This window comes from Lipotes vexillifer, unplaced genomic scaffold (assembly GCF_000442215.2).
Source record: "Lipotes vexillifer unplaced genomic scaffold, Lipotes_vexillifer_v1.1 scaffold422, whole genome shotgun sequence".
Classification (NCBI taxonomy): domain Eukaryota; kingdom Metazoa; phylum Chordata; class Mammalia; order Artiodactyla; family Lipotidae; genus Lipotes; species Lipotes vexillifer.
The window spans coordinates 3,026,844-3,041,392 of NW_006779087.1; positions in this window are offsets into that span (position 1 = coordinate 3,026,844).

Here is a 14,549-nt window from a genome sequence, read left to right on the forward strand (position 1 = left end):
ATCTGTCTGTCTCTAGAGCCTAGACTGGGGAGAGGGAAGTCTTCCTGGAGGAAGGAATGTGAGGACAGGGTCAAGATGGTAAGGAACCATTTCGAGGAACTGAACCTCCAAAGCTGTAAGACTCACTCGTGGGGAGCAAGGTGGGAGCACGGAGGGTAAATGAAAGGTGGGACCTGAGGGAGCAGGGTCTGAGGTGTAGCAGACAGCAAAAGGAGGAGGAGGTCAGGTCCACAGGGATAAAGCCTCCTGGATGTGGGTGCTCTCCTGGAGTGAGGTGGGGAGGGGCTCTTGGCACTGCGTTCTGGGGGGTCACAAAAGAACTTGAGTTTAGAGAAGTGCTTTGTGGACACACATAAGAAAACCTGTTAGAAGGAGGGAACCTATAAACACTCGTGTTTTGCCTGGAAACAAAACCAGAGAACGTGAGCTGAACGGCAGCAGGAGGGGAAATGGTTGAGACAGTGGAAGACGCTTTCTGCTCACCAGTCCGTCGCTCATGAAGCTGGGGAAGTGAGAAGGGCTGTGGGACTCTCCAAGTGTCGGGAGAAACGTCAGGCTGTCGAGTTGGGAGCCTGCCTGGTCCTGCATTGATGGCTGGATGGGATGACCTAAAGGAGGAAGTGATAGGCCGAGAGAAGTGAGAGAGAAAGGGCAAGGGACCAAGGAAGATTCCTCAGAGAATAAGATAGCCAAGAGATGAGACAGACGCTGGAGAACAGAGCAGGTGCGCCTGACCCCTGGTGGTGACCTCAGGACACTGCACCTCTCAGCCCTGAGCTCGGGAAACAGGGTGGGGCAGAAGTAGGGGCCTCCCCTCAGCCAACAAGCTGTGAAGGCAGCTCCCCGCCTTCGAGCCCACCTCTTCAGCCATGCTCCCACGCCCTTACAAGGCGGGGCCTCCTCGGAACCACACAACCCATTTGAAGCTCTCGGACACCACTCCTGGGCCTGGTAATGAGTGGGCATTCAAAAAACGCTGAAGGCAGGTATGCCTGAAGGGAGTGAAGAATGAATTCAGAACTTTTAAGTCATCCAACTCCAATGATTTCAACCAGCTTACCTTCTCTGCAGGGAACTCCGCAAGGTCTGGAGGCTCCGAGACTGGGGTGGGAGGGGGGAGAGGGGAGGAAGCATAGCTGCTGAACTGCAACAGAAAGAATTGCTGCTATAAGGGACACCTCCTAAATGGCAGCGAATTTTCTGTTCCTGGAGTTTAGCCTTTCAGTAGAGAACACATAAATCTATGCGAAAAGTAAAGATTATGCAAATACTGTCTCTCTTTCCCCACTGCTTCCCCAAAGGGTCACTAACAGGGCCCCCTCCAACACACACAGCTGGCCAGTCCATTCAGCAACGGCCTTCCCGCACCAGAGTGACTGGCCGCCCAGGTCCCACTTTCAGCTTTCTCCAAATTTCACCCTGATGGAAAGCCCAGATCAAGCCCCACTAGTGCTGAGGAACACGGTCTCTGGTTAAGTGAATGCAAGACCAGTGGTTACCAACTATAGCGACAAATCGCCTGGGGGACATTTAACCAAAGATAGGACCCTATCCCTCCCCATAAGATTCTTTTTTCTTTTTCTTTTTTTTGGCTGCATTGGGTCTTCGTTGCTGCACGCGGGCTTTCTCTGGTTGCGGCGAGCGGGGGCTACTCTTCGTTGCGGTGCGCGGCCTTCTCATTGCCGTGGCTTCTCCTGTTGTGGAGAACGGGCTCTAGGCGCAGGGGCTTAAGTAGCTGTGGCTCGCGGGCTCTAGAGCGCAGGCTCAGTAGTTGTGGTTCACGAGCTTGCTTGCTCCGCGCATGTGGGATCTTCCCCGACCAGGGATCAAACCCGTGTCCCCTGCATTCGCAGGCGGATTCTTAACCACTGCGTCACCAGGGAAGTCCCCCCATAAGATTCTGATTCGGGAGTTCTGAGTCGGGGCTGGAGCATCAAGGATTTTTAAAAACACCCCAGACCCTCAATAAGGGTTTATTGACTGGATGTTGAATGAAGATGATTCCAGAGGCCTCTGAGCTCCCTCCCACCTAGAACCTTGGCACTCCAAATACTGACTAAACTCAGGCCCCCCCCCCCAGGTCCTGTCATCCGTGTCATCCTCCGGGAGCTGAGGACCTGAGCCTCCCACTGGCACAGAAACACTTTCTGCTTCACGGTGTAAGTGCTGGCATGTGTGGTGGCCACTCCCCTGCCTCGGCCCCGTTCCCCCCCAAACTGGAAGCTCTTGGGGAGCAAAGAGAGCCCACTGGACACATCTGTGTCCCCGCCTTGGTTAGAGTGGGGCATAGGGACACGACACAGGTATCCAGGACCTGCTGGCTGACTGGGTGTAGCCAACGGTCGGGGGTGGGGGGGAGGCGAGAGGAGTCTGGGGCTGAGCCGGGGTTCATGTCTAGACCAGCAGTTGGGGTCACCAGGGGGAGATCAGACTGGTGGTGGTGCTGGGGGTAGCAGCCCCATGAGCTCTCGAGGGCCTTCAGGATTGACCTTCAAGTTCTGGACTTGGTTGAAATGGGGTGGGGGTGGGAGTGCCATTTGGGTTCACAAACTGGAGTCGGCTGGGCAGCACCCACCTTCGCCCACCCTGAGGCCGAGCGGCTGAGGGGCTGAGTTGAGGAGGCAGGTCCCAGCCAAGGGGTGCGGCCGCCATTAGCTGGGTTGCGGGTGGAGAAGGGGACTCCGGGTTTCGTTGCGCTGGGAGGGAAGCAGGTGGCAAAGCCTGAGCGAGTAACCGCCTCCCCGGAGCAGCAAGTCTTGCCGCCTCAGGAAGTCCCACATCCACGCCGCACCCCCTACCCCCGCCCACGCCGCGACCTTCTCGCTCCACAGCGGCGCGCGGTGCCCCAGCACCCTTGACCCCACTGCGGACGCCCACACCGTCCCGTCCCACCACCCCCGCCCCGCGCCCGGAAGCCTCGCCTGCGGGCCCGCCCTTCGTCCCTTGCCCCACGGCCCGCAGACCCTTCAGAATCCGGGGAAAGCTGCCCCTGCGCTCCACCCGGCTCCCTGGGTCTCGGGGAGGGGCTGTCCCTGCGAGGGGAGCGTGGCCCGGGTGGTTTGCAGAGCTTGGGGGAGGTGTCGCCCTCTGCTGGGAAGACCAGGGCGTTGCTTCACCTCCGTCGCCGCGTCCTTTCATTGCCCCCTGGGCCACTTATTTTCGGACCTTCCTTGACTTCTCGGCCTTCTCTGTCCTTTCCTTAACCTGACCCTTGCAGGACTCCGACTATGTATATGTCGGTCCTGGTTCCAACTCTGTTACAGGCTGTCTGCGGCAGAGTCGCGGTCTCCCTGAGCCTTGGCTTCTTTGCCTGTGAAATAGCAGTCGCAAAGTCCAAATGCGGGACAGTGAAAGAAGACACTTCGTAAACTGAAAGGGAGCATCTGAGGATGAGGTGTGGTCGTTGTTAAAGCTAAGGGTGTTCTCTCCCGCCTTCTGGAAGGAGGGGCTTAACTCATCCCTTGGGATCACCACGTTTGATGCATTGCTTTTCAGTCTTTTCTTAAAAAAATAATATACATGTAATATATATGGTCACATTTGCATTAAATATATTTATTATATAATTCAAATATAATTATATAATAAACATATATATCGCATATGTGGCCATACTCTGCATACTGTTTTATGTCCTGTCTTTTTTTTTTCCAAGAGCACAAATCATCATAAAAGCCTGCTTCTGGAAGTCAGACAAACCCGGATTCAAGTCCTTACTCTGTGACTGTATATTTCCGTCCTTGGGCAAACCACATAACGTTTACTTTTCTCAGTCTCAGTTTCCTCCTCAGCAAAATGGTAATAATGTCAGGAGTACCCACCTCACAGGCCTGCGGTAAAGCCCTGGGCACAGCCAGCTCAGAACCTGTTAGCCGGTGTTATTGTGCCGCCTGTGTTTTGCGCAGTACTTTTCTCCAGCCGCCTGCTTCTCAGACCACTTATGATGTTCTCCCTTCTCCATGTGCCATAACGGTAAGAAAGGGAGAAATCTCCATCTCCGAGCTTGCCCCACCCTGACACCATTCTTGGCCACGTGGGTCTCATTATTCCTCCAGCCCACCCAGAAATTCCCCTTCTGGGGCCCTCCAACTCATCCTGGGCCTCCTTAGCTTTTTCTCCAGAAAATGTCTCTGCCTCCCCTCACTTCCCTGGGGTCCCTGCTACCTTGTTGCCTCCTCAGAGAAGTCTCTTTGACTGTTCCTTCATCATTAGCAGCCTCCAGTCATTCTCTAGACCTGCTCTGTTTTTCTTCATAGCACTTCTCATTACATGGCATTATGTTACATATTTTTTTTGGTCGCGCCTCGGGGCATGCGGGATCCTAGTTCCTCCACCAGGGATCGAACCCGTGCGCCCTGCCGTGGAAGCGGAGTCAACCACTGGACAGACAGGGAAGTCCTACGTATGTGTTTTAAATTTATTTTATTTAAGTGTAGTTGATTTACAGTGTTTTGTTAATTTCTGCTGTACAGCAAAGTAATTCAGTTATACATATATATACATTTTTTTCATATTCTTTTCCATTATGGTTTATCACAGAATATTGAATATCATTTCCTGTGCTATATAGTAGGATCTTGTTGTGTATCCATTCTATATATAATAGTTTGCATCTGCTAATCCCAAACTCCCACTCCACCCCTCTCCCACACCCCCATCCCCACCTGGGCAACCACAAGTCTGTTCTCTATGTCTGTGAGTCTGTTTTGCAGATAAGTTCATTTGTGTCATATTTAGATTCCACATATAAGTGATATCATATGGTATTTGTCTTTCTCTTTCTAACTTACTTCACTTAGTATGATAATCTCTAGGTCCATCCATGTTACTGCAGATGGCATTATTTCATTCCTTTTTATGGCATTGTATATATAGGTACCACGTCTTTTTATCCATTCATCTGTCAATGGACATTTAGGTTGTTTCCATGTCTTGGCTATTGTGAATAGTGCTGCTATGAACACAGGAGTACATGTATCTTTTTGAATTATAGTTTTGTCTGGATATATGCCCAGGAGTGGGATTGCTGGATCATATGGCAACTCTAATTTTAGTTTTTTGAGGAACCTCCATACTATTCTCCATAGTGGCTGCACCAACTTCCATTCCCACCAACAGTGCAGGAGGGTTCCCTTTTCTCCACACCCTCTCCAGCATTTGTTATTTGTAGACTTTTTAATGCTGGCCATTCTGACCCGTGTGAGGTGGTACGTCATTGTAATTTTGATTCGCATTTCTCTCATAATTAGTGATGTTGAGCATCTTTTCATGTGCCTGTTGGCCATCTGTATGTCTTCTTTGGAGAAACGTCTATTTAGGTCTTCTGCCCATTTTTCGACTGGGTTGTTTGCTTTTTTGTTATTGAGTTGTATGAGCTGTTTGTAGTTTTTGGAACTTAACCCCTTGTTGGTTGCATCATTTGCAAATATTTTCTCCCATTCTGTAGGTTGTCTTTTTGTTTTGTTTGTGGTTTCCTTTGCTGTACAAAAGCGTATAAGTTTGCATATGTTTTTATCTGTATCTCCCCACTAAATGTATCTCCCTGGAAGGTAGGGACTTTTTGAGTTTTTCCTCCACCTCTGTGGCTCCTAGGAGACTGCCTGGCACACAGTAGGCCCTGGAGAGATTTTTGTGCGAATATGAATAAATCTACCACTTGCCTTTCTTCCTTCAGAGGCAGCAGCCCAGTAGGAGCCACTTCTTTCCAGTAGAGGGCACCACCACACAGCATTTGGGGGTCTCCCAGGGCTGGTACTAGGATGGAGATATTTATAAAGCCCACAGGCCTCTCTCCTCCCACTCTGTGGGTGCTCAGTCAGGCTGGGACCGGAAGCAGGAGGGCCCCCTGTGCTAATCTGCACTGGCAGCGGGGGGCTGGCATGGGCTGGCCGCCTCATCCGGCGTGCTCCGGTGCCCAAGGTCAGAATACCCTGACTGCTGTCCTGGACACACCCCTTAGCAGCTGAGTCTTCTGGACAGATCACGCCTTATCCTGAGCTCTGCAAAATGAGGGCAATGACAGGAGTTGCACGGCTGGCTCCTGGGTTTGCTGTGAAGCCCAAACAGGAATGTGTGTGAAATGTTTTGTGAATGTAAACACCTGGGAATATAATTTACACAGGCCTTTAACGGTACTGGCAGCAGATTAGCAACAAAAGAGGAGAGATTAGAGAGCACTTGCAAGGCTAAGTGAAGGTGGGTTTATGAAGGGGATTAAAATAGTGAAGGAGAAAGAAGTTAAAAATAACTACCTTTCACCAAGAGCTTATTAGGGGCCAAGGCTGAGGAAAGTGATCTCTAAACATTGTCTAATTATAGCCAACACTTAGATGGGGCTGCCCTGTGCCAGGCACTAAGTGCTTTATGTGTAGAAACTCATGGGACCCTTACAATTCAGGGAGCTGGGTCGTGTCACTGTCTGCATTCTACACAAGGAAACGGAGGCATGGAGAGCTTAAATAAACTGCCCAAGGCCACACAGATTGGGTGGGATTCAAACCTGAATAATCTGCCTCTTGACAGAATGGGTTCCTAAGCCCTTGTGATCCCAGGCACATGGAAAAAGAGGTATGATTTTTCATTTCCCATACAGGAAACTGAGGCTCAGCAAGCTGACAAAGCCCGCCCAAAGCCGTGATGTGAACACGTGTATTTGAAGCCTGCTTAACCTCCAAGGGATACCTCCCACTCCTCACCGGGGTCAGGAAAGGGGCTTCGGGAATGAGTAGAGGCATTTGTTAGAGGGGCCAGCAGCAAACACACCTGGCTCTTCCTCTGAGCCTCAGGGGAGGGTGAGAGAACAGAGGCCATGCAGGGCTCAGGGGTGAAGGAGACGCTGCTTGGTGGCCTCAGGTCCAGGGGAGGGAGGAGACTGGGTCATCTTCCGGGCCAGGTTGGGAGGGAGGAAGTGAAAGTGTGCTGGGGGCCACCAGGCTGTCCCCAGTGATTCCACCCAGGCCTGTGAGCTCCCACCACACACGTCCACATGTGGAACAGGGGCTCTGAGGGGCGGGCCTGACCGTGGGAGGTGGGGGCAGCCCATCCCTTGCCACAAGTGCCCCCAGCTCAGCCCCTGGCTGCCAGCCTGTTACATAAGCTGCTCCGTACCCTGAGGCTGGAAATAGCCGTGGCAGGGCCGGGCTGGGCTGGGGGCATGATGAATGGTCTTTAGGCACATCAGCTGACCTCTCCCGAGGTGACCTGAGGGCCTGCCGGCAGCTCAGGTTACCCAGCCCTCTCTGGAAGGAGGCCCTGCCTGTCCTCTGTGACTCTGTGTCTGGACATTTATGGTGCGAGCATCTGAGGGATCATCCCACTCTCAAGCCCAGGTGGCTGAGGCAGCTCACAGCTACAGTGTGCCCACTGCGGCCACCCTGGGTGCTGGGAGCCAGAGCCTCACCCAGAGAAAGTGTTTTGGAATGTCTGCAGCCAACACCAGGAAAGGCTGGGATTTCTGCTCCTTGGCGTCCTCTGCTCAGGGCCCCAAGAGGAGCCAGAGAAATTGGGGGTGGGATGGGGGATGCCAGAGGCTGCAGGCTCCATTATTCCAGGGCTACATGCCACTCCCACCCCCATGCCTCTATGTCACAGCCCGCTGTGTCACCACACTCCCGGACCCAAGGAGGTGCCCACACACTCTGATGCCCACTGGAAAGGACACAGCCCTCCAGAGACAAGGCACATACACTCCTACTCCTGCGAGCACCTTGGGCAGACTTTCAAAGACCACCCAGGGTATGGGAGGGTGTTCTCCCAGTGTAGGGTGATCATATGATAAGAATTATGAGGATGGCTATTCCAATTCTTAGCCTTTAATATTCCTATCCCTCAAAAAGAAAGAGAAAAAAAAACCCTCCCTAAAAATATAGAAATGATTTAAATTACCTAACAGTTAAATCGCCTATTATTCTCCCCCAAATCCTTCAGTAGAATGGGCACTCCCAGGGAGTTAGGACCTCTTTACTCCATGACTCCAGAACCCTGTGACAGGTAGGAACCTGCCAACTGGAGAAGGGTGGGAAGTTTTACAAAGGAGCAATGGAAGGCTGGTGAGTTGTTTCTCCTTCTTGATGAGATTCCCTGCTCAATGATCAGATATAGACACACACACACACACACACACACACACACACACACACGGCTGCTCTTCTTGGTGCTCAGGTGTGGGGACAGGACCCCCTCCCCAAGCTCCTACAGCAGCTCTCCCTGGAAGGTCCCACCTGTGCCAAGGTGCTGTGCATGCTGTGCTACCCTCCTGTGCGCCTGTGCGTCCTGTATTTCTGAGCCCATGGCATGAGAGGACAGGCCCAAAATTCGCCAGAGTTAAGGGATACCCCACACACACACTGCCAGGTAAACCTGTATAGGAGAGGGTTTGGCCTCCCGTGTTCTCCTGCCTGCCTCCCTGTCTCTCCAGGCCCTCCCCTGGGAGTTGTCACTGGTAACCAGAGCTGGATCATCTGGTGAGAGCCGGAGGAGGAGCAGCGTCGCTTGGCAACCTGAATAGCACACAAGATTCGGCTAATCTGGGCTGATCTGGAGGGCTAGTCCCCTCAGAGTCTCCAGGGCAGCCGCCTGCTGGCTAGCAGCAGACCCCCAGAGGAAGACGCTTAAAAACTTCTACCTGTTTCCGGGCTTCTCTGGTGGCGCAGTGGTTAAGAATCCGCCTTGCAATGCACGGAACACGGGTTCAAACCCTGGTCTGGGAAGATCCCACATGCTGCGGGGCAACTAAGCCTGTGGACCACAACTACTGGGCCTGTGAGCCACAACTACTGAGTTCGTATGCCACAACTACTGAAGTCCACGTACCGCAGCAAGAGAAGCCACCTCAATGAGAAGCCCGCGCATCTCAATGGAGGCCCAGTGCAGCCAAAATTAAATAAAATTTAAAAAAAAAAAAAACTTCTTCCTATTTTCACTTCAGTAAACCCCAAGTTCTAGGCCAAGGTCTGGGCAGGGAGGACCCTTTGTCTCCCCATCCTCCCTCCCCTCCCTCCCTGTCCCGCTCCTCATTCTTGAGCCCCACCTTCCTTCACAACACAGTGAAAAAGCTGCAGACCTCTCTGGGGGTCCTAGCTCTGTTGCAGCCATGAGATTCGAGGCAAATCACTTCACCTCTCTGAACTTCAGACTCTAATCTTGGAGGCAATAACTAGTGGTTCAATGCATAGACTTGAGGCCACATCAGCCAGGATGCAAATCCACCCTCTACATTTTCTCAGCTGTATGACATTAGGCATGTTATTTAGCCACTTGGAGCCTCAGTTCTCTCAATCCTAAATAGTACCCACCTGAGAGGGCTGTTGAACGAAGGAAGAAGAAACAAAGCAAGGAAAGTGCTCAGCACAGTGTCTGGCACATGGCCCTCCACGATGCTTTTTCCCACCCCGGGCTTTCCCACATACTGCCTCTCCCTGGAACACTTGGCCCTTCCCCCCACTCTGCACCTCATCAGCATTCCTCAGTTGAAAACTTACTTCCTAAGGAAGGAGAAAAATTACTTCCCTAGTCCACCACCCCACTTGTAAATTACAGCTCCACATTAAATATCGCATTGGCACCCTGCAACGTGTTTTCTCTTTACATCGCTTAGTACTTATTTGCAAGATGGTTTAACAGCAGTCTCCCCAACTGGGCTGTAAGTAGGGGTGGAGACAGGGGCTGGGTCTGTTTTGTTCTTTGCTGTGTCCCCAGCGAGAGGGTTGGCCTAGATGTTCTCCAAAGTACGATCCAGCTTTCTGTATCTCTGTATTTCTTATTTCTTCCTTCTTTTCGTTTCCAAGTTGACTTAATTTTTGCATCATTTCTTGGGTTCACTGAATCTCCAAGAAGCATGGTCTAACTGGAAAGATAGCTCAAGAATTAAGGGCGCTTACCCTTAATTACACTCTATTCCCCATAGGAGTGGCTGGACCAGATTTGGGATGGAAAGGCGCAAACCAGCCCCCCTACGGAATTCGAGACACGCTTCTTCCTCAGCCCAGGGTCCCCCCACCCTGGCAAAGAGGTCTGTTAGCATACATCAGGTCCACAGGAAGCAAAAGCCCAATGGCTGATTTGCATACGCTCGTGCTATTGGTTGGAAGGGCGGCCCGGTAGCCAATGGTTTGCAGCGGTGTTTACCCAGCCGCGGCTCCGCGCCGCCGGGTGATGCAACGGAATCCCGGCTGGTTCCCGTGCTGACTCCCTCGGGTACGCCTCGTGAGGTAGCGGCTTCCCCGGGCCGCACCCGGCCCACCCGGCCCACCCAGACTCGGCGCTGGGCAGCGCAGCCGCCCCCGGGAACGCGACGCGGGGCCCGGCCCTGTTTCTTTCGGCCTAGCGTTCCGGTTCCGGCCCCTCTGGGAGGGCCCGCTGGGCCAGATCTGATCTCTGGCGACGTGGAGAGAAATTTGGAAGCAGACAGCAGAGGATTACCAAACTCGACTCCTCTGGGAGTGGATTACCGGCCTCTCACTTCGTAAATCACGCAGTCCTGTAACGTTTTGCATTTGTTTACAACGAGCCAGTTTGATTTTGTAATTAAAAAAAAAAGTTACAGAGGATTTCTGTTTGTTTTTAATAAAGAGCCTGGCTTGGATTTAGGAGAAATCTTGACATTAATTCCAGCTCTGTCACTTCCAGCCTCGTGACTTTGGCCACTTTTTCATGTTGGCCCTGACGGCCTTGCATGGCAACTAGGGAAGAGCAAATGTGGAGGCACTTTTAAAAGCTCCCAGCGGGGCCCCTCCTTGTCGTTACGTAATTCAGAGCAAGTATTCTCATCCGGGTTTTGTCCGTAGAAGGCCATGATCCCTGCGACAGCCCCTGGAAGGCCCTGTCTTTGTGCCCCCATTTTTTTTGCTCTTTAATTGCTCCTAAACCTGGGGAGTGGTGGGAGGACCCCAGCCGGGTATTACTCCATCTTCAGGTTAAGGAAGGGAACCACAAGGGGAATCCTCTCCACAGCCCCTCTCCTCACTGAGGGCTGGGGCCTGGACAGGGGAGCCCCTTCAGGGCCCAAATGGGCTGGGGAACCCCCTTGACATCCTTTTACCACCGCCCCCAGTGGGCCAGGGTGGAGGTGAGGTGGAGTGGTGTCTCCCTGACTAGGTGGAGTTGGGTCATGAGTTTCTGCTACTTTGAGATGGAAGGGCATATGGGGAACACCACTAAGGGTCTGGTTGATTGTCCTGGGTCCTGGGGCTTTGCACCCCCAGGATCTCAACCCTGCCTCCACCCCGCCCCTGTGAACTTTGAGGTCAGTCTTTCTCCTCCGTGGGATACCCTCCCTTCTCTCTGCCTTGCCTGGTCCTGTCTCTCCCTTCACACTGTGCCCATGTTCGCTTCTTCCAGGGAGGCCTCTTGTGTCCTGCTTCCCCATCAGACTAGGATCCATCTTTCTGTGGCAAAATCTTGTCCTCTCCCTTAGGAATTTCCCAGAATGTGGGACAGCACTGGCTGGGGTGTCTGTTTACCCCTCTAGTCCTAGCTCCTGAGCCGTGAAAGGAGTTGACCTTCTCTCCCTTCAGTTTTCCCATCTGTCATGTGGGCTCTGTGGTAGTTCCTGGAATTTGTGTAGAAAGGGGAGAGGCTAAGTTATGAAGGTTCAAGATGGTGCATACAGATTAGAGCACTGGTCAGGGACTGGGGCTGTGGTCCTGGCTTGGCCACTGACTAACAGGGTCAAGGAGACAACAAGAGGATTGAAATTTACTGGACATCTCTCATGACATAATGAGGTGACATTGCCCTCATCTGTGCAGCTCCTCAAGCCCCCTGATAAACATACCAGCTGGCAAAGCCAGGCTGAGTACTTTGCAGGTGCAGCTTCAAGACAAAGTCCCAGCCCTGCCTTCCCCCAAATCCTCCTGTGTGGAAATGGCAGGTCTGCTCCTACGTGCCAGACTCCTTGCTGCATCCTTATAACTACTATCAAAGATGCACTCTTAATGACAACTCTGTGAGATGGGTATGTCGTTATTCTTGTTTCAGATGAAGAAACTGAAGGCAAGAGAAGGTGAGTAACTTCCCTGAAGTCACCTAGTTGGTAATAGTTGGAACCAGTGTCAATCCCAGGCCTCTTGAGCCTATGTTACTTCCACCATCTCAGTCTGCCGCCACGAGCCACAAAGGTGTGTGTGTTTTAGCATTACATATTTTAATATGTTTTTTATTTCATTATAAAACAGGAGAGTATATAATAAAGCCCAGTTGTGCTGAAGTATTTATAGAAGGGAGAGACCTCTGTGGGCTGGAAGCCTTCATGGAAAAACTGGTAACTGAGACGTTTAAAAAATGTCATCCTCCCTGTCCAAATAAATGTATTTCTCCTACACAGGCAAATATTTTTAAAATGTATTTCAAAAGTTAGATTTCTGGAAAAAGAAAAGGAGGAGGTGGGGGTAGTGGCTTCTTTAAAAAGCCCATTTGGAAGGAACTCCTGGGGTAGCAAGGAGAGGAGGGTGGTGAGGGAAGGAAAAAGCCAGACTCACAGCCTCCCCACACCCCCGACCTTGCCATTTTTGAAGACTTGGTTTCTTGCTTTGTTCTGTTTTTTGTCTTTTTTTTTGCGGTACGCGGGCCTCTCACTGTTGTGGCCTCTCCCGTTGCGGAGCACAGGCTCTGGACGCGCAGGCTCAGCGGCTATGGCTCACAGGCCCAGCCGCTCCGCAGCATGTGGGATCTTCCCGGATCGGGGCACGAACCCGTGTCCCCTGCATCGGCAGGCTGACTCTCAACCACTGCGCCACCAGGGAAGCCCCGAAGACTTGGTTTCTTTATCTCCATATTGGCCTAATATTTGAATCTGGGAAAGAAATATAAAGGTTCTGAGAAGGTGATTTTGAGACAAGCCAGAGATTCTTGGGATGGTTTTCAAGAAGGAAAGGGGCTTCTGAGTTGCAGCAGGAGTTCAGGACAGGTCTGGGAAAGGATTTCTGGGGGTGGGCGGGGGTGGGGGTGGGGAGAGGAATGTGGCCCCTGGAATGAGGGCTGAGTGGAGGTATGGGGCCTCTTTTGGAGAGTTTTGAATGCAGAAGAGATTCTTTGCTGCGTGGGGCCTGGCCTGGGTGCTGGGATTGATTAGCATGCTCATAATTTAAGGTGGCTCCAAAAATGAGTAGCGGCTGATGGCTAGGGCCACAGAGCACAGGACTGGTCCTGCCTGATGGGCGTTCCCCAAGGGCCTTGCCTGCTGGGCAGCACAGGGGCAGACACTGTAACCCCAGCCCCACCCAGCCAGACCCCCGCCCCACTGCTCCGGCCTTGGTTTGGCTTCCCTGAGCCAGCCCCTCCTAAGTGGGCTGCTGTTGGGGGAGAAGGATTTGTTTGCTCCAGACAAACACAGTTCTCCCATTTCCAAAGAGTGTTCCAGTCAGGTGGGAGAGAGAAACCTTCCAAGCACTCTCACTCCCAGGCAGGTTCTTACTGGGGAGAAGAATGTGAACAGAAGAGGGTGGGCCGCTCAGGGCTTCCTGGCTACTGTGGTGTGCCTCTGTGTATTTCTTTCACTAAGCACTCCTGTGGATTGGGGAAGTCAGGTTCCTAGAGGAAAACAAGGAGGAGAAAGTAACTATGAGTAACTACTGTGTGCAAGGCACCTCCACAGTTGTTCAATTCTCCTGATTCCTGATAACTGGAAAAGGTGGATAATATTATCATCCTCATTTTGATTGGTTGATTGGCTGCGCTGTGCAGCAGGTGGGATCTTAGTTCCCTGACCAGGGATGAAACCCGTGCCCCCTGCAGTGGAATCGCAGAGTCTTAACCCCTGGACACCAGGGAAGTTCAGCATCCTCATTTTATAGGTAAGAAAACTGAGGCTCAGAGAGGTGAAGTGACTTGCCCTAGGTCACACAGTAGTATGGGAGCAGCTGCCTCTGGGAATGCTTCTCTCCAGGAGAAATTTCACCTTCCCAGAAGTCTTCTTTCTCTAAGCTGCCTTCTTGTGTGAACGCTGGATACCCTGTTGGCTGGGCTCCTTGCCCTTGTGGTGGCATGTAGGCCAAGTGATGCTGGTGGGGGTGTCCAGGGCTCAGAGGGCCCCGGTCCCGGTTTCTCAAAGCAGCCTAATTGCTGTGTGACTCTGGGCCGCTGCTGAGCCTCTCTGGGCCTCACTTTTTCCACGTCTTCCTCGGGGAAGCTCCCGGGTAAATTTATTCATAAGTCAGCTCCAGGTTCGCTGCCTGGGAAGATGTCAGCAAGGCCGCAGACGCCTCACCTGAGAAACAGCTCCCCCACCCAGGCCACAGGCGGGCGGATTATGTAACAGGGTGTGCGGCGAGGGTTGGGGAGAGGGGCCCGCGGGGCGGGGCCAGGCCCTTGCGGCTATTCCGGGCGCCGCTATTTTTAGCCCCATTGATGAGGCTGCGTCGGCCACGCAGCCGGGATTCCGGAGACGTCAATGGGCGCGCGTCACTGTCCCCGCCCGCCCGCCGGGGGAGGCGAACCCGGGGCTGGGGCGGCGGTGCTGGCGGCTGCGGGGGCGGGGGGCGCGGTCGCGGCCGGAACTGGGGGGCGGGGGGTCCCCGGGGGCGGCGCGGCTGCAGGAGCGCGAGGGGGCGGCG